At 37.6% G+C, this 18,723-nt stretch overlaps 1 protein-coding gene across 5 annotated transcripts in view; it reads left to right on the forward strand.

Annotated features, from left to right (window-relative positions):
- Nucleotides 1-18,723, forward strand: part of phyhiplb (phytanoyl-CoA 2-hydroxylase interacting protein-like b) — a 43,432-nt gene that overhangs the window by 14,735 nt on the left and 9,974 nt on the right. The window contains exon 1 of one of the 5 annotated variants that reach the window (XM_067369182.1): nucleotides 9,691-9,917. The exons of 2 other annotated variants lie outside the window; for them this stretch is intronic. The gene's annotated coding sequence lies outside the window, so the exon portion shown is untranslated. Of the gene's footprint in view, nucleotides 1-9,690; nucleotides 9,918-13,296; nucleotides 13,434-13,907; nucleotides 13,973-18,723 lie in introns of those variants that run through there. 2 more of the 5 variants (XM_067369181.1, XM_067369183.1) reach the window with 2 other exon arrangements.

The following is an 18,723-nucleotide window of genomic DNA, read 5'->3' on the forward strand; positions in this document are numbered from 1 at the left end:
TGCTGACGTCATCAAGCTTAGTTTGAGTCTGAAAAATGGGCTTCACTTGTCTCAATTGAGTTCCAATGGGGTCGCTGTGTCCATTTCTTTTACTGTCTATAACTGCCGCTGAGAGGCCGCCATCTTGTTTGAATTTTTTCTGAAATCTCCGAACCAGTCACGTGATCGGCTGCTAACATTCTGATTGGAGGATCTCAAAAAATTGCCCACAACCCATCTAACGTATCCAGATATAAATTTGTTGCTCATTCTCAATGGGAAAGTGCCCAAGCAACGCTGCCCGGCAACATTGCTCAAAAAGTTGCCCCGTGTATCATCACCTGAAACTTACCCACATTCAAGTGGAGTAAAGAAAGAATGCATGAAGAATAAAACGTTTATTATTATTATTATTATTATTATTATTATTATTATTATTATTATTATTTTAAAACAGAGATTTTTTGAACAAAAGAGTTTACAACAAAATATTCTCGGGGCCATGCAATTTTGTGAAAATTATCAAAAACTCTGGTGGTGGCTGGCAACTTTAAAAAAGTATGCTAAAGTGTACTTCTTTTTTTTTTTACAAGGGACTCACTTATGTAGAGAAGTGTTCTAATTAGACTGCTAAAACAAATATTGTGTGTGAATTTAATTTTTCTCTCTGCCATTTAGCAGATGGCATATTTCACTTACAACAGGTCTTTCAGCAGTGTTTAGAGAGATTTGGTTTGGGCAGTTTATGTTCTGAGGTTCTGAAGCGGTGTCAGGTTGATAAGACAGTCCTGCTGTGAGGACCATATGCTCCTGCAGTCTTACCGCTGCCATGAGCTCTTCCTGTACATGCTCTGGGCCTCATAGTGGGGCGGCACAGTAGATCAAGCCAGGGCTGCTTTAACAGCCAATATCTCAGAGTCTCAAATAACACAGGCCTGTTTCTGACAAGTCTACTATACTGTTATACTGTTACTGTATAAGTTCTCAAAAGGTTTTTACATGTTCAAGAGAATTATTCACACCTAAAATCTTCCCAGATCAAAAAGAAACTGCAACATGCAATATGGTGGGATAGTTCCCGCTTTCTAAGTAATTGAGCCAATTGCTGATTGATAAAGTAATTGCATCACTGCAGCTGCCATTAGAAGCTCTGGTTCCCATAGAAACCTGAGACTCGTGCTTAGGACTGCACATGCGCATTGGCTGAAAAAATACATTTTTTAATGTTATTTTAGCATAAGAAACAACATTTATGAGATGTTTCATGTCAGATTTTGTTGCTGTTTTGAAATATATAATTTAATTGGGAGTTCACCAGTCAGTTTTAAAGATTTCAGGATTCTGCCATTCAGATACATAGGACTTGGTCTTGGATGCCTGAAATAGCTGCCCGGAGGCGTTGCAAATATGGCTACCGAGTGAACAGACTTTCCCTGAAAGGACTTTGAATATATACATATGTTTTGAAATTGGTTTATTTACTTATATATCAATACATATGAATTAGAGGTCAATTGATATTGGATTTTGCTGATACAGTAACAATGTGTTTAAAGAAATGCAATGAACATCTTGTGCCACTAGTAAAGTCTATACATTGAATGTGTTAAATGAAGTTCTTATTATTTCCTTCCTATGATGGGGAGGCCCAGAGAGAAACTACAAGAGTTTTCCTAGAATTAAATGCCAGATACATTCAATTGGTACCAACTAATAATATCCCCCAAAAAAGTTTTATTTAGAAGACTTTATTTATATAAAAGACTTTATTTATAAATAAGCCCCCAAAAAACACAGACTCTTATTTTGAAATATATAAATCCTTTACTACTTCCAGCTGCTAATTCAAAAAGATGAGGGAGATAAAATACATACTCTTGCAACAAATCTATATCATATTATAATATTAACACCATTAAGTAAAGATTATCATAATTCTCAAAAGTAGATCATAAGCTATTGCTCGGCATAAATACACAGTATTAACTGATTGCGAACTGCTCTGAAACCGTGAGACTGTGTAGAATGTGCAGCAGTGTCGTGTTTTGCCTTTGAATCATGCAGCACTCACATGTAATAATTTTGATGTTTAATATTCACATTATTCCTTTTTGAGTACTGTTTTTCAGTCCCCAAATTTAAGACCTATTAAAATGATAATTAAGTAAGACTTTTGTTATACAATTTAAGATATTGAAGACTTTTATGACCTTAAATCAATTCCTTTATGCTAGTAGCGCCAAAAAGGCACATTTCAGCTTTTAGTAAAATCAAAGTGGTGCCAAAATGATAACCCAAATTCATTGTAATTTTTCAACCACTTATGAAGAAAATGGAGCTGAAAATTTAATAAATAAATTGAAAGAAACATTTGTTTGAAAATAACACCAAACGTTTTTTACAGTCATTTGATATGGCATATTAGTAAAACATTATTCCAATATCTAGTTTGTCTAATATTGTTCTGTAAACGTGACGCTCCCATAAATATCCTGAAACACTGAAACCCACCGAAACCCATCAGAAAGCATCACAGCAGAGGCGCAAGCATATCCTACAAGAGTTATTTATGATTCAGTGGCCCCATCAAACATCAAACAGCTCTGTGAAAACGGATGTGTCCACACATTTATCGCTTGTCATCATCCTGATGATGCTTCAGCTTTGGTCTAAAAGCACCAAAAAGTCTGCCATTCTAGCAGAATGATCCATCTCCCTGAGGAACAGTACAGTGGTAATAATCTGCATGAGCATTTTAAGCTGTGCATCATTAAGGCTTTTGCTTAATTACTGTGCCTTAAGGTCCTTTGATTCTTGACAGCTTTGAGAAAATGTGACTTCATGCATTAAACTGACGGGTAGGCAGGCTGCATTTCATGCTGTTCGCACAGTTTCTGCTTGCCTGAGGTCAGAATGTCCTACTCTGTCTCAAGAGAACAGCTGAGCCCCTCAAATAGTTATAAAAATGATACCTGCAAGGTCAAACAAAAGTAATAAATTCATGGAATAAAGTTGCAGTTGCCATGTGAAATGACAATAGGGACTTTAAGCAACAGCTGCTGATGGAACGGCAATGGCGACCGGAAGTAATCTGTTAAAAAGAATGTTAAAAAGCCAAAGAATGCAAAAATCACTAAGAAACAATAAAGAGGATGGCATAATGGATCATTTAATCACTTGATAAAATACAAAAGAATGTAATTTTTTTTTTTATAAAAAAAAGGCAAGAAAAGGGTTGCTTTTGGCATTAAATGATAGACAGACTACAGCAAATTCAGCTACTCTCCTGTAGTAAACAGTTACAACAGAACGTCACAAAGTGGCAGTTAAAGTTGCTTAATTGTCATTCATGTCAGCCATTATAGAAGATTATGAGTTACAGGTAGAAGTCTCCTATTTCATGTCATATTTTTATGAGGTTTTTTATTTTAAGGTAGGCTATATACACTATATTGCCAAAAGTTTTGGGACTCCTGCCTTTACGTGCACATGAACTTTAATGACATCCCATTCTTAATCCGTAGGGTTTAATATGGAGTTGGCCCACCCTTTGCAGCTATAACAGCTTCAACTCTTCTGGTCAAGTTCCTCCACACCAAACTCGCTCATCCATGTCTTTATGGACCTTCCTTTGTGCACTGGTGCACAGTCATGTTGGAACAGGAGGGGGCCATCCCCAAACTGTTCCCACAAAGTTGGGAGCATGAAATTGTCCAAAATGTATTGGTATGCTGAAGCATTTAGAGATCCTTTCACTGGAACTAAGGGGCCAAGCCCAACCCCTGAAAAACAACCCCACACCATAATCCCCCTCCACCAAACTTTACATTGCCATACAGAGAAGTGTGATTCGTCACTCCAGAGAGCATATCTCCACTGCTCTGCATTGCACTTGGTGATGTAAGGCTTGGATGCAGCCGCTCGGCCATGGAAACCCATTCCATGAAGCTCTCTACGCACTGTTCTTGAGCTAATCTGAAGGCCACATGAAGTTTGGAGGTCTCTAGCTATTGACTCTGCAGAAAGTTGGCGACCTCAGCATGTGCTGACCCCGCCCTGTGATTTTACGTGGCCTACCACTTTGTTGCTGAGTTGCTGTTGTTCCCAATTGCTTCCACTTTGTTATGATACCACTAACAGTTGACCGTGGAATATTTAGTAGTGAGGAAATTTCACGAATGGACTTATTGCACAGGTGGCAACCTATTACGGTACCACGCTTAAATTCACTGAGCTCCTAAGAGCGACCCATTCTTTCACAAATGTTTGTAGAAACAGTCTGCATGCCTAGGCACTTGATTTTATACACCTGTGGCCATGGAAGTGATTGGAACACCTGAATTCAATGATAGGGAGGGGTATCCCAATACTTTTGGCAATACATATATATATATATATATATATATATATATATATATATATATATATATATATACACACTGTTCAAGAAAATTAAAGTTAAAAAATTAATTTTAATTAAATTAAAACACTTTTTAATCAAAGAATAGCATCAAGTCAGTTAAACTCTTGGGATATTGATCTGGTCAGTTCAGTAGCAGAGGGGGTTGTTAATCAGTTTCAGCTGCTTTGGTGTTAATAACATTAACAACAGGTGCACTAGATGGGCAACAATGAGACGTCCCCCAAAACAGGAATGGTTTTACAGGTGGAGACCACTGATATTTTTCCCCTACTAATCTTTTCTGACTGTTTTTCACTAGTTTTGCATTTGGCTAGGGTCAGTGTCACTCCTGGTAGCATGAGGCAATACCTGGACCCTACAGAGGTTGCACAGGTAGTCCAACTCCTCCTGGATGGCACATCAATACATGCCATTGTCAGAAGGTTTGCTGTATCTCCCAGCACAGCCTCAAGAGCATGGAGGAGATTCCAGGAGACACGCAGTTACTCTAGGAGAGCTGGACAGGACCGTAAAGGTCCTTAACCCATGAGCAGGACCGGTATCTGCTCCTTTGTGCAAGGAGGAACAGGATGAGCACTGCCAGAGCCCTACAAAATGATCTCCAGTAGGCCACTAGTGTGAATATCTCTGACCAAACTATCAGAAATAGGCTTCATGAGGGTTGCCTGAGGGCCCGATGTCCTCTAGTGGGCTCTGTGCTCAATGTCTGGCACCGTGGAGCACAATTGGCATTTGCCATTGAACACTAGAATTGGCAGGTCTGCCACTGGCTTCCTGTGCTTTTCAGATGAGAGCAGGTTCACCCTGAGCAAATGTGACAGATGTGAAAGGGTCTGGAGAAGAATGAAGAACGTTATGCTGCCTAAAACATCGTTCAGCATGACCGGTTTGGTGGTGGGTCAGTGATGGTTTTGGGGAGGCATATCCATGGAGGGATGCACAGACCTCTACAGGCTAGACAATGGCACCCTGACTGCCATTAAGTATCGGGATGAAATCCTTGGACCCATTGTCAGACCCTACACTGCTGCAGTGGGTCCTGGGTTCTTCCTGGTGCACAACAATGCCCGGCCTCATGTGGCGAGAGTATGCAGGCATTTCCTGAAGGAGGAAGGAATTGATACCATTGAATGTCCCCCAAGCTCATCTGACCTAAATCCAATAGAACACCTCTGGGATATTATGTTTTGGTCCATCTGATGCCACCAGGTTGCACCTCAGACTGTCCAGGAGCTCAGTGATGCCATGGTCCAGGTCTGGGAGGAAATACCCCGGGACACCATCCGTCGTCTCATCAGGAGCATGCCCCGACATTGTCAGCACAAGCACGTGGGGGCCATACAAACTACTGAGTACCATTTTGAGTTGCTGCAATGAAATTTTTAGGCAAAATGGACTAGCCTGCTGCATTATTTTTTCACTTAGATTTTTGGGGTGTCTTTGAATTCAGTCCTCTGTAGGTTGATCATTTTCATTTCCGTCAATCGATGTGACATCCTTTCGTTCCTAACAGTCCAGTCCATATTAGTATAGAAATCCAGCATGATATTTTCCCCCATTGAGATCTGATGTGTTTTCAAAGTGTTCCTTTAATTTTTTTGAGCAGTGTATATATATGCCATGAAATGAAAAACCTCATAAAATACGACATGAAATATAGGTCTGTCTTGAAATTAAATTTAGTGGACAAAATAAAACAGAAATATATCATGAAATAAGTCAATCAGTGCAAGTGAATGCTTTTGAAAGTCTCTTTTGCTCACCAAAACTGCATTTGCATTTATTTGATGAAAAATACAGTAAAAACTGTTATATCATGAAATAATATTACAATTAAAGGTAGGGTAGGCAATTTTGGAGAGGCTAGCAATAGCAAGCTAGCTTTAAAAGCATAAAATCCCACCCTCCCTTCAGAGTGCTCACAAAACTCATGAGTCGGCAAAGCATCACGAGAGACAGCGTTAAATTACCTAATGTCTTTAAGCACAAAACATTACAGTAATAATACATGTAAACAACTTACAGAGCTCTTGTACCACCTGATTGCTGCAGATTCATTTTGCTGTTGATAGTGCTGCCACAGAAATCCGAGATTGAGGACGTGAACAGCTCCAGGTAGAACGTCACGGGTTGCCATTATGGTTAAGGCATGGCGTGAACGCAGCATAAGCTTGTTGTTTTGGTTCAGAATTAACTTTAAAAGGTGGCTGCTGTTTGTTTGTAGCACTCTCTGACTGTTGGTCTACAACTCTGTATAGCCTTACAGAACCTGCTGATGACGTGATGTTGGCGCGAGAGGTGTGAAAATACATACATTGACAGGCAGGTAGGACATCGGACCGAATGCAATGATTGGATGAACATTTTCTGGTCAAAGTCCTTTTAAGACAAGTCATTTCACTCAGCGGCCATCTTTGAAATGCCTATTGGGCATGCAAATGTCACATGATCCTTTAGAAATTATTCTAACATGCTGATCTGGTGCTCAAGAAATGTCAATTTTGAAAACAGTTGTTCTTTCAAAAAAAAAAAAAACTTTGAATGATATTTTTCCCTAGTAAATTTAGGAGAAAGAAGTGAGACAAAGTTTTAGCTTGAAATATAACTAAGAGCCCCATTACGACTCAACTGTGAACGAGAAACCTCTGAGCAATGTTCTTGTTTGTAATGCAAAGGTTTGCGTTTTAACAGTCGATTTTTCATGTACTCTGCAGTGTCTTCCACTGCACAATTAGCACTTTTATTTCTCTATCTCTGTTTTCGTGTCAGCGCCCATGTCAACACTTACTTGACCAAAATGAACAATGTGTCATTGAATTTGCAATGTAAGAGCTCTGAGGATCTCATCTCTGCAGCATCTCTCCCCTCTGATTCAACACATTAAAGAATGAAATGCTGGTCTATTTATAGCCGTGGGACCAAGGACTGATGAAACTTTAATGCGCAGTCTCAGACACAAGAGTGGTCCAGTAATACCCGCAACCTGGAGATATTAAACTCCATCACCCTTGCATCTTAAGTGGGAATTCAAGGAGGAGAGGTTATATAAACATGGACAGCCACTGGATTGTGGGGAAGAGCTCTGTGTGTGAGTTATTGGAGCGATGTGGTGGCCGTAGCTTTAAGACATCACCCATGAGGCCATAGCACTTCATAAACCAAAGGATATTATGGTAAACTCCCAGTGCCACTGCTTGGTATTGCACAAAATGGCCAGGTTCAGTCAGTGTGTTGTATTATCGTGTAGTCATCCAATCATCATAGATTTTGTTTTGCACATTTTATAATCCACCAATCTCAGGCTTCCCTCTAGCATTAACCAGCATTACATACAAATGCTGCTGATCATAAAGGATTTATATGTTAATCCATATGCATTTACTTGAAGATGACAGTGATGCAGTTTAACTTTGGCTGTGGATTTCATCCACAAGTGTTTCATGAAAGGCTCCATCGCTGCATCATGTTTCCCGTTTATTATTCATTAGGATGAATGCAACAAAGCAATCCCTCTCTTTCCTCATGCTTCAGAGCGGTGGAGAGCTGCTGAGGGTTTTTTTTTCAGCTCAATGAGGGTGTTGTGGGGCTCATGGAGTGGCCCACCAGAGAATGTTGAGGATGAAGATGGCCATTGTCTGCGGTCTCATGTGTTCACTCTGTCCATTGTTGTCTGGTCATGTGAGGATGCCAGCGGATGTCGTCACTGCGAGGCTTTATTTTGTGAGGGGTATAGAGTCCATATCTATCTATCTATCTATCTATCTATCTATCTATCTATCTATCTATCTATCTATCTATCTATCTATCTATCTATCTATCTATCTACACTTTAAAACATAATTTTCATAATTTTTTATCACAACATTTTTTTCTTTTGTCAAATCAACTTCAACAACTAATGTGGTTCAGATAACAAAATATTTTGAGTTTCTGTTAATTAAACTAAAATGTTTAATTTCAATGAACTCAAAATTAAGGCAACCAGGTAACTTACTTTAAGTTAAACCAGCAATTATTTTTTTACAATCTATCTATCTATCTATCTATCTATCTATCTATCTATCTATCTATCTATCTATCTATCTATCTATCTATCTATCTATCTATCTATCTATCTATCTATCTATCTATCTATCTATCTATCTATCTATCTATCTATCTGTCTGTCTGTCTGTCTGTCTGTCTGTCTGTCTGTCTGTCTGTCTGTCTGTCTATCTGTCTGTCTGTCTGTCTATCTATCTATCTATCTATCTATCTATCTATCTATCTATCTATCTATCTATATGTCTGTCTGTCTATATGTCTGTCTATCTATCTATCTATCTATCTATCTATCTATCTATCTATATGTCTGTCTGTCTATATGTCTGTCTGTCTATCTATCTGTCTGTCTATCTATCTATCTATATGTCTGTCTGTCTATATGTCTGTCTGTCTATCTATCTGTCTATCTATCTATCTGTCTGTCTGTCTATATGTCTGTCTGTCTGTCTATCTATCTATCTATCTATCTATATGTCTGTCTGTCTATATGTCTGTCTGTCTATCTATCTGTCTGTCTATCTATCTATCTATATGTCTGTCTGTCTATATGTCTGTCTGTCTATCTATCTATCTATCTATCTATCTATCTATCTATCTATCTATCTATCTATCTATCTATCTATCTATCTATCTATCTATCTATCTATCTATCTATCTATCTATCTATCTATCAATATATATGTCTGTCTATATGTCTGTCTGTCTATCTATCTCTCTATCTGTCTGTCTGTCTGTCTGTAAACTGCCTAGAAAGGTCTACCCGAGCACTCTAATTACATAAGACTTCAATAACTTTCAACTTCAAAGTAAACTTCCAGGCAAGGCTTTGTCAAACCAACATTCAAAGCTTGACTTGACGATCTTTCTTCCTCTAGTTATATTTGGAGGTGTCAGAAGGTCTGAAATCTTTGTGAAATGTCTGTCACTTACTGTGAAATTGTGAGTGTCACAATCACAGAACAGACGGATTCCAACTACCCCAATACAAAATAATCTCTAATACGCTGACATCCGTTATAAGAATGATGTCACCTTTTGGAAATATGACAAACAGTGTGAATGGCATGGTGAGGGGGAGGGTGGGATGCAGAACTTCACAGGATATTTTCCCCTTTCCTAATGGAGCTGGTGACCAGATTACCCAACTGAGACACAACCCAGCTCTCTCTCTCTCTCTCTCTCTCTCATCTCGCTCTGAAATTTCAGTCCAGCGCTGACCTGCGGTCAGTCACTGAGTCCGGCTGATGACATAATCCGGGCTCCTCCTATGGGAGTGTGCTATAGGCTTGTCAAACAAACACTAAAGCTGCTCTAAGCCAATAGAGTGCGCTTTAGGCTTGAGGTGCGTTGAAGACGGGACAGTGCGTGAGGCTGGACAGGAGACCATGTCCACTAGCCTTGGCTACTGCATTACACAAACTTGCTGCTCCTGCCTGAAGGAGTCCAAGAGAGGACGACATTCGTCCGGCTGGTAGGTGTAACAGTTTCTGTCCTTGGATATAATCTCCTGCAGGCTTTGGCTTTTGCATCACCAGTTGTTTTTTGTTGTCTGTTCTGAACAAAGATTACCTGGAACTGGATGCAGAGAGCAGATGAAAGCCAGAGAGTATCTTTGCTCATTAGTGAAACAGATGCTATGACCTTGTGACTGATAAATAATGAGTCTGTGTTAATGAAAGGAAAACGCTTCAATGCTTCATCCTCAGCATATTTCTGCTATTGTTTTCCCTGAAATGTAATTATTGAGTTCTTTGTGTTAATGGATTAGTGATGCTATCTTCGAAAGGAGAGGGTAGTTTATTTTCGAACCCTTAAAGGCAATAGAAGATGTTATTGATGCAAGTATAATGGAAATATGGAGGGAGGAATGGATTTGTTGTATAGATTGGTATAAGCTTCTTAATTGAAGTTACATGACTGATGAAGTAAACACAATAACAACTGAATAACCACACTAACTCCAATCATGCATAGAGATTTCAATAGCACTCTTTTGGGAGAAGGAGGATACCCCATGCCTTCATATCAACCCATTCAAATGTCCTTACAAGGAGAAAAGACAAAATTAGAAGGATTTTACATTCCAAGTGTATAGCAACTGAGGCTTTGCTAAACTGAGTTTCCTGTGCATGACTTTGTGTCCGGATCTTTGATGATGATTCTAGATGACAAGTTATTAGTGCTGCTTGAGTTGTCATTTACTAATGCAAGCCTACGTGTTATTATATATGCTGTACACATATACAGTACCGGTCAAATGTTTGGACACATTTGACTGAATTGGTTTCTTGATCAATTTAAAAATCTTTTGGTATAACTTTTTATGCTTGAGTGCTTCATTTTGTGTACACTGTGAATATAGTGTATATTATATATTATAACTATTTATACTTTTATTCTAAATTGCATTAATAATATATTAATTTACTAATATTAATAAATATTATTTCTATGTAATATTATACTAATATTCAAATTAATAATAATTAATTTATTATTAAATTAGAATTGTGTCCCAACTTTTGACTGGTACTGTATAGTATTTTAATCCATCTGGGAGTTTTTGGCATGCTCAGAAAGATGTGGTGTAGTCACGGCAGTTTGTCCATTAAGCCTGAGATTACTTACTTTCCCCCCCACAGAGAATCTAAATTGTGAACATTTTGGCATTTTGATCCTCTTAAGGCTTTTTAGGTGTAATTTAAGTTACAGCATGCAACACTGTGTCCTTGCATTACTTTTGTTGGATAAACGTCCTTGATGGAATTTTAAAATGCGACATTGCTTCTTGGTAAAATCTCATAACAAGGTTACGTCAGTGGTGGAATTATTTTTGGCTGTATGGTGACCTTTTTATTTATCTCACAAAATATAATCTCACTAATAATATAAAATCTCACAAAAATTGATCTCACAAAATAGCAGATAATATTGTACCTAATGTAATAATAATAATCAATAACAACAATACACAGAAATAAAATATTTTACATAAAAATAAGCCTAGTTTTAATGATATTTAATACTTATTTCATCTTTTATTTTATTTAGTAATGAAAAAATGTTATTCTCATTACAGTAATGCAAAAAATGTTATCTTAAGTTGTAAAGTATTTACAGTACTGTTCAAGAGATGTTAAAGTTAAAGGAGTTAAAGAAAAAAGCCACAACTGGCAAATAAGAGGAACATATTAGAATGAAAGATATAGAAATGGATAGTTCATCCAAAACTGAAAATCTTGTCATCACTTACTCACCCTCATGTTGTTAAAAATGAGTTTCTTTCTTCTGTTGAACACAAAAGAAGAATGTGAATAAACAATTTGTGCTGAACACAAAAGAAGATGAATAAACATTCTTTTAAAGAATGTTGATAATCAAACGGTTGCCATTGACTTCCGTAGTAGAAAAAAAAAAAAAAAACGATGAAAGTCAATGGCTGTCTGGTTACCAACATTCTTTAAAATATCTTCTTTTGTGTTCAACAGAAGAAAGAAATTCATACAAGTTTGGAACAACATGGCAGTTGTGATGACAAAATTTTCATTTTTGGGTGAACTATCCCTTTAAAGTATCAAGCTATTGACGACCCTTTGATGAACAGAAAATTAATTTAAAGATTTATTTTTGGCATTTTTGCCTTTATTATTATAGGACAGTAAGTAGACAGGAAGCGAAGTGGGAGAGGAGAAGGACGGGCTCGGGAAAGGTCCATGAGCCGGGACACAAACTCGGGTCGTCTGGAGCATAACGGCACTATATATGTTGGCGTGCTGCCCACGAGGCTATCAGCATCGACAGAAATAGTCATTTGCAACATTTTAAAATGTCGTGTTAAATTTAATTTATCCCTTCTTTCGAAAACTTTCATAGTGATCCCAAACATTTGAAGTTTATACATACCATGCTAAAGGAGTTTTTTTTTTTCTGTGAAATAATTAATACATTAATACATTATACAATTAAGATATTTTTGTCCAAGAGCAAAAATAACGAGAATATTTTTTTTTGTGTGTGTGCTTTAACGTTAAGGTAAAAATGTGGGCTACTAAAGTGTTCAAGTGTGCGGAATATGAAAGCTGAATAGTAGCGCACAGTAGTGCATAAAAAAGGACAGGAACTTGCTACTGCCAATATATATGCCGATACGCTTCTGTGAGTAAGACATAGTGCTGCTGCACAAATAGCATATCAGTAACCCATAGCAGATCTATACAGGTGGAGCTGGGGAAGTTGGGGGGTTTTAGAGTAACTCTGAAGGGCACTGCATACTGTTTATATATACATAGCTCTGTCATTTTTTTGAATTTTGTGGTTAAATATGTCCCAGCATGTTTTGGTGAGAGTTTAGTGTGTTACTGAAAGTGAATGAATTTATTGTGTTAGCTGTGTGGGTGTGTAAGGAGAGCTGAGCTGCTCTACATTTAACATCTCAAGTAGCTTCACTACTGGAAAATGAACAAACCAACTGCCATATTTAAACTCAATAAGTAGACTTCCTTATTATCTTGTTTCTCAGACCCACTGGTTGTGAATTGGAAATACTTTACAGTATAAGTATTTGTATTTGAAACACAAATACAAGTTTTTGCCTTTTCATTTTGTAGTTGAAAGTATCAAAGTGCTCCACAAGTAATTCTCAGCTGAGATAATACTGTACCACTGAGACAGTAGCGGGTGTCAGAGCGCTCCTCCCTAACGTAGGCGATCTCTTGTTATCTTGTGTCTTTGTTCTAAGAATGCATAGTGCAGGCGAGAGATAAAACGAGAAATGATTCAGTGCTGGGAGCTACACTAAGGGGCTGCCTATGAATCATTCATTCAGCAGCTCTCTGGTGGTTGAGAGGAGCTCGCTCATCCATAACGCTCCATCTGAAGAGACTCAGGAGGACGTCTCCCTTATGGTGCTTCTCCAGCTCTGACTGAACTGCCTTCATCTCTCTTTCTACGCTGTGTGTTTGCACACCGGTTTTAGCTGACTGGGCAGGTAATGTGTCTGCGTACAGCTCCCACAGGCATTCTGCTCTCTTTCTTTTAAGTTCATTCATTCATGTCTCTCTAGAGCTGGAGTGAATGGACAGGGCCACCTTGGCGCCAGAGTTTAGGGTTAGTGTTTGAATAGCTAACCCTCCTCAGTGTCTTGTTTACTGTACCAGACACATTTTAGGGCAGTTTTAGGACTTTTTTTCAACAATTGATCAATGAAAGAATGTGCTTAACATTCAGAAAATGGTGAAAGTCAAATTCGGGAGGTCAAACATTGAGTATTATCGAGTATGACAATTATAGAGGCTTGTAATGTTTTTACCACCCTGTTACTGAATTTATCATTCATTGAAGTTGACATTGACAAACTTGTACTTCCCTTAAAACTATTTACATGAAACATAATTATTTGATCATTTTATCTTACAGTATCCATGTTACCATGCTGTAGAAAGAGGTCAAATGATGTCACTTCCTGGATGTCACCATTTTAAAGAATGCTACTTTTTTTGAAATCAAGAAAAATCATGCAGTAACAAGGTTGAATAAAAAATGTGGGACTTTATTTATTTATTTATTTGATAATTTATTTATTAATATATTGATTTTTTTTTATCATTAATTTTACACAATTGCGAGTTTGCATGTCAATTTCTCTTTGCATCATAGTTTTGACTTTTTTTCTCAGAATTGCAAAATTTAAACTCACAATTGCGAGTCATAAAGTCAGAATTGCATGATATAAAGTCTGAATTACATCTTATAAAGTCAGAATTGTGTGATATAAACTTTTCTCGCAACTGCAAGTTTTTATTACGCAATTCTGACTTTATAACTCGCAATTCTGACATTTTTGTGAGGTATAAACACAATTGCGAGTTATAAAGTAAGAATTGCGTGATATACTCGCAATTGCGTCTTATATCTCATAATATCTATTTTGACTTTATAGCATACAATTGTGAGTAATAAAGTCAGAATTGCTTGATATAAACTTTGTGGGGAAATTCTGTGGAAAAAAGGTATTTTTTCCCCTCACAATTAGACATTGTTACATGCAATTGTGAGTTTATATCTCACAATTTTGAGAAAAAAAGTCAGATGTGCAAGAAAAAAGTCAGAATTGCAAGATGTAAATTCGCAATTGTGATTTGTTTTTCTCGAAATTGCTAGTTTATATTACGCAGTTCTGACTTTATAACTTGCAATTCTCATTTAATATAGAATTCTGAGGAAAAAAAAGTCAGAATTGTGAGATATAAACTCGCAATTGCGAGAAAAAGTCAGATAAATAGTCACTATTATCTTTTTTAACAAGCTTCTATAATTAAGGGACAGTTGAAATATGTTTAAAAGCAGGTAATGTTAACCCTAAGTTAATTTGATGTTAGGTATTAGTTTATCAAACAACTAATAATTCACACAACAAAAAACATGATATTTGTGCCTAATGGTTTTAAAAATATCATGGGACAACAAAGTGTTAAATATTAATATTAAATACTTGTTGTTTCTATGTATAACACATTTACTCTTGACACTGTAATGTAAAAAAAAAAAAATACTAAGAAGGGTATTAAACATACATTATTAATTGTTTTATTAGGGCCCGAGCACCGATGGTGTGAGGACCCTATTGGAATTGCTCGGCCAATTGTTCTTCTTCTCCAAAATGAATCGCATTTTTGAGGGCCTAAACGTTCTCAAAAACTCATGAAACTTTACACACGCGTCAGAAGTGGTGAAAATTTACATCTGATATGGGTTTCAGAATTAGGTGTGGCAAAATGGCTTGATAGCGCCACCTACAAAATTTCAATTAAGCGCCCTTCGTGCTACGTTTCACGTACAGTTATGAAATTCGGTAGACAGATGTAACAGCCCAATACCTACAAAGAAGCCCCTGGGTGCAAAGTTTGTAAACCCAACAGGAAGTCAGATACTTTGAATTTTCTCTGCAAAATTTTGGCAGTTTTTGCCATTTCCACATGTTGTACTTTAACGAACTCCTCCTAGAGCTTTAATCAGATCAACATCATATTTGGTCAGTCTAATCTAAAGGCCTTTGAGACGTTAAATTGCGAAGATATAGAGTTTTTGATGAAGGGCGTGTCCGTGGCGGCCTGGCAAAGTTCGATGTTTCGCCATGAAACAGGAAGTTGTTGTAACTCGGACATACAATGTCTGATCTGCCCCAAACTTCACATGTTTTATTAGAGTCCTGACTTGAAGACATCTATATGACAATTTTCAGTTACAGTCATAGCGCCACCTGGGGGCAACAGGAAATTACATGTTTTACACTGTGATTAACTCCTCATAGAGATTAAACCAGATCAACATCATATATGGCCAGTCTAATCTTAAGGCCTTTGAGATGTTAAATTGCAAAGATCTTGAGTTTTCGTTGAAGGGCGTGTCCGTGGTGACCGTCAAAGTCTGATGTTTCGCCATGTAAGGTGAATCACTTTTTTGAGGGCCGAAACATACTCGAAAACTCATGAAACTTTGCAGATGCGTCAGAAGTGGTGAAAATTTACATCTGATATGGGTTTCAGAATTAAGTGTGGCAAAATGGCTTGATAGCGCCACCTAAAAAAATTCAAAAAAGTGCCCCTGACACTACGTTTCACATACAGGTATGAAATTAGGTACACGCATTTAACAGCCCAATACCTACAAAAAAGTCTCTTGGAGTGAAATCTGAAAACCAACAGGAAGTCAGATATTTTTAATTTTCTTTGCAAAATTTGTGCAATTTTTGCCATTTCCAGACGTTGTACTTTAATGAACTCCTCCTAGAGCTTTAATCAGATCAACATCATATTTGGTCAGTCTAATCTAAAGGCCTTTGAGACATTAAATTGCAAAGATCTAGAGTTTTCACTAAAGGGTGTGTCCGTGGTGGCCTGGCAAAGTTCGATGTTTCGCCATGAAACAGAAAGTTGTTGTAACTCGGGCATACAATGTCTGATCCGCCCCAAACTTCACATGTTTTATTAGAGTCCTGACCTGAAGACATTTTCATGACAATATTCAGTTACAGTCATAGCGCCACCTGGGGGCAACAGGAAATTACATGTTTTACACTGTGATTAACTCCTCCTAGAGATTTAATCAGATCAATGTTATTTTTGATCAGTCTAATCTAAAGGCCTTTGTAACGTTAAATTGCGAAGATCTAGAGTTTTCACTTAAGGGCATGTCTGTGGCGGCATGACAAAGTCTGATGTTTCGCCATGAAAAAGGAAGTTGTTGTAACTCAGACAAACAATGTCCGATCTGCCCCAAACTTCACATGTTTTATTAGAGTCCTGACCTGAGGACATCTTCATAACAATATTCAGTTACAATCATAGCGCCACCTGTAGTCAACAGGAAATTACATGTTTTACACTGTGATTAACTCCTCATAGAGATTTAACCAGATCAACATCAAATGTTATCATCTTAAGACCATAGCAATGATAAATATCAAAGATCTTGAGTTTTCGGTAAAGGGCGTGTCTGTGGCGGCCTGACAAAGTCTGATGTTTCGCCATGAAAGAGGAAACTGTTGTAGCTGAGGCATACTATGTCTGATCTGCTCCAAACTTCACATGTGTGATAAGAGTCCTGGCCTAAAGACATCTATATGACAATATTCAGTTAGCCATAGCGCCACCTGCTGGCAACAGGAAATGGCATGCTTTACACTGTAATTCACTACCAGATTCACATTTCATTATGCCACGAAGTATGAAACATGCTAGAAACACGTCAAATCATGCAACACTTGGCTGAGTGCTAATTTATGCGATTTACGCCACTAAAGAAACAGGAAGTTGTTGTAACTCAGGCATACAATGTCCAGTCTGCTCCAAACTTCACATGTTCGATAAAAGTCCTGGCCTGAAGACATCAACATAGCAATATTCAGTTACGGTCAAAGCGCCATCTGTTGACAGCAGGAAGTGTGGCATTTCGAAATGACTTTGGCATAATTCTCCTGTATTCACTCGCTTACATGCATGTCACCCACTTTTCACTGTTTTTCTAAGGCCAACAGGTGGCGGTGAGCCCGGGTGCGAGGGCCCTTTCATCGCTGCTTGCAGCTTTAATTAAAATTGTATCTGATTAAGTTGCTAGTTTGACATTTTACATGAGGTAAACAGTAAATCTGCTGTGCTTGCTTTTATCTTGCAACATGTCAGGATATCGTTAGCCCCATAGCATAATTGCCCAGATCATATTTCAAAGGCAGATATCACAATTTGGCCAAAAAATGACTTAGGCAATTATGCTATGAGGCTAACGATATATGAAATATGCACTTTAATATGCAATCTATATATTATATAGAATATTGGTTTGCAGTTTATTTTACAGAATGTGCACTCATTTGTACTTACAGCGTACTTAACTAGGAAACTACATGGGTTAAGATTAGGTTTAGTTATTACCCAGTTATTATAATTACTATAATGTATATGTGGATCAGGACAAGTCTTTTTTCATACACCCGATTTAACATGTTTAATGACATTGTTTGTTGGTAATTTTTCCCATCTGTGGACTGAAGAGGCTAGAGACTGTAGTGATGTCATGCTAGTTTTCATTTAGGACTGCAGGCTGTTTTGCTAATTTGACCTTCTATACAGGTCTCAGTAATGGCTGTTTTCTTCTGATTGATTTCAGAGCTGAAAGAGAAATGCTTTGAGGTGGGCTTGATTGTGCAGTGTGTTGATTACATGATATAAAGCGACACATATGAAAAGATGGTGATTGCAATTTGTTGACTAGAAGTCTACTAAATTTAAAAGCATGATGATTAAAAACAATCATAACAACAAAAGCTCCATAATTACTGATTAGTTAGGCTCATTACTTAATCCTAAGGTCTAAGCATCAGTGACCAGACTTTCAATATTTATGATGTAAACATCCCTACATTGAAGGGGAGACTTGAGCGAAATGGAGATTTTTAATTGGGCTCTTTTCAATTTACCACCTAGCAACCACCTAGCAAAGTCATGCCAACCACACAAAAAACCCTAGCACTGTGACTGCAAGTATTGCACAAGCAACAAATTCCTTGCTCATTGGAATCTAGTTGAACGTTATTCCACACCTACTGAATTCCATTGCACTTCCATCAACTCTCATCATGGATGAAATGACCCAGTTATCTAAAAAAGCCCTTAGCCGCTTTGCCCTGCGGCACAGCCTGCTAGTCAATAGTGTCAGTGTTTGCTATTAGTACTGTGTGGTAAAGTTCAGTATTGACTTGGATAAAGGTCAAACAGGGAATG

This window comes from Chanodichthys erythropterus, chromosome 19 (assembly GCF_024489055.1).
Source record: "Chanodichthys erythropterus isolate Z2021 chromosome 19, ASM2448905v1, whole genome shotgun sequence".
NCBI lineage: Eukaryota > Metazoa > Chordata > Actinopteri > Cypriniformes > Xenocyprididae > Chanodichthys > Chanodichthys erythropterus.